This window comes from Pisolithus orientalis, assembly GCF_024613125.1.
Source record: "Pisolithus orientalis strain OTSU chromosome Unknown F5J12scaffold_397, whole genome shotgun sequence".
NCBI classification, from domain to species: domain Eukaryota; kingdom Fungi; phylum Basidiomycota; class Agaricomycetes; order Boletales; family Pisolithaceae; genus Pisolithus; species Pisolithus orientalis.
Window position 1 is genome coordinate 8,085 of NW_026261178.1, and position 2,685 is coordinate 10,769.

Sequence of the window (2,685 nt, forward strand, 5' to 3'; positions counted from 1 at the left end):
ACAAAAGTAAAAATAGTGAGAATAAGTGCTAAGAAAGTTGCAGTTGATGACAAGTCAGATAGTAGTAATAGTGGGAAAATAGCATAAATAATTGAAAAATAGTATGAAAAATAGTGTGGATAGTAAATGAACCTACTAAAAAGACTATTATTTCTTTTCTGACTATTTTGGTGTGAATAGGACATAAATAGCATGAATAGTATGCAAAATAGTAATGTGTGAATTTGCTGATGCACCTGGAAACCATTGACAGTAGACTCCCTCATCGTATCCCTCACCCATTCCTGTACATTGTCCGCGACTATCAAGAAGCGAAATCAAAGCACAGATGAGGGGAGGTTCCGGATGTGGCTGTCTCATACGTTGGTGCCGACATGGGTCCTTTCAAGAGATTATCCCGGATACGTCTGTGCACCTCGTCGGCGTTGAGGCAGGAGGCGAGGGTGCATAGGGATGAATGTTTCGCGCTAGTGTGCTATGATAGATACCTTCCGGTTCCCACTTCATGCCTCGAGATGGCGGGGCGCACACCCAGCGGACCGTACAAACGGGTAGGTATGTCTACATTTTCCGCAACCAACTCCGCCTCCCCTATCGCGTTCAACATCACACTGCTTCTGTTTATCGCAGCTAACCGTTCCCCCGATACCGGCGCAGGGCTACTAGTCTTGATCAATACCTACTACGGCGCAACACTGATTCTGGACAGAGCCTCGCAACGAACCATTATATGGCGAAACGCAGGCTGGGCATCTGGAGGGTTCTTGTTAGTAGAGGGATGGGAGGGAACGGAGCAGTGGTAGTCGGGACAAGGGATGTCACGCTTGACCCGGCAAGTTTAGAGAGCGTATCAGTGAGGTGCTGACGGATCCCAAGCAACTTGCCACACCCACAGAAGAGAATAATCGTTTCATAGTGTGATTTCCAACCCTCCGAAATCAAAGTTACTTTTGTGTCTCTCTTCAGCCACGGCGTGCTCGCTTACAACTCTAGTTGAAGTGATAGGTTGCGACCGCCCACATACTGACAACGTAATATACGTATGGGACGCGATTGGTCCTAGGGGTTTGTGTCCTTGTTTTGTGTCTGTTAATGTCCTGAGTGCAATGAATAGGAAGAATGTGTTGGAAGTTGGTACGAGACCATCACGGGCTGAATCGCTGTCAGTGCACTTGTACCCAGCACCGGGGACAGGTATGGTATTGAATGAACGAGTTGTTGATTTGGGCTGCCCTCCCGCGTATTGTAGTATCGTACAAGCAACTTCGTATAGTTCATCAATTTGTGAACGTCGTCGCCATCGTCTACGTAAGGTATTTAAGAAATGTCCTTTGCCAGTGGCCCAGGAATAGAACCAGTAAATCATACGAAGGTATGCTTCTTCGCTTTCTCTGGGGGGGAGAGCTGGTTGAGATTCGTCCCAGTGTCCAAGCCTGTAGTGCCATGTGTGAGACACCCCTCGCCTACTAATGCGATAGAGCTCCTACTCTTCCCGCCAGCAGCACGGTCCTTTCCAAAGTTTGGTTTGCAGGAGTTGAACATGCGCTCGGGTAATGGTTCGTTGCGGGTCCGAACCCACTCTGATCCCGAGGACCATAGTGTCGCGCACATTACCCCCAAGACAGTTACATAGCTGTTAATCAAGAGCAGCACTTCGCCGGTGGTCGGGATCCGGTCAGTCGTGATAAAGATGATTTGTGCAATATTGAAGATGAGAGGGAAAACAAAATTGGCGACGGATATATAGAAGATTCGGCGGATACGGTCCGCAATGCTGTGCGCTGCATGTCAGGACATGCATGAGTTATTCATACCGCTACAGAGACGCACGGTGGTATGCTCACCTCTGTTTATCGACGATGTGCGGACGTGGAGGTTGTAAAGGAAAAAGCTAACGGAGTACCTAGAAAAGATGTTCAATGGATCATGTACAGTAGTAGACGGACACCAACTTACAAGTTGTCGACGATTTGCATTGTCCACTCGGCGATCATGTAAGGGTTGCGGAACCAGGCAGTGGACTCATTGTTCTGAGTGAGAGCGTTAGTCGTTATCCCAGACCGAACATAGTCAAGAACGGCAATGGTCTGTGCAAAATGCTGCTCAGCAACGAAACTAAACGTTGATGAAAAACACCCACGATAACGGCCACTCGAGCGCACTTGATGCAGAATGGGAGTGCAAAGATTTTCACTAGAGTAGCGGGAGGTGTACTGCCAAGGGGATAGAGAGCAAAGAGGCGAGTCAACAATATCGAGTCATACAGTAATGGCGAGAAGTAGAGGAAGACAACTGTAGCAATGAAGACACTTGCTGACACCTGACTGAATGGTTCCAATATGTACTTCAGGGTGGTCAAGCCCATCAATACACCCATGGCTAGGACGTGACAGATAGCAAGCACATTTAGTCGGAATACGAGGCGGCGTCGAGACTCTTTGGTTGAAAGTGCAATAAGGACAACAAAGAGGGTAAACAGACAGGCAGAAAAAGCAGTGGTTACCACGATGTAGTCGAAGCCTGGGCGTACGGCGCTCACGAACGCAATAATGATAGCTTCGGAATCCGCCGTTGAGGACATTTGTGGGATGATGCACTTGAATGAATACGCACACATTAACTTAGATATAGTCTACCACATGTACTGGGTGATTGATCGTTGATTTGCACAGCCCATGATGGCAG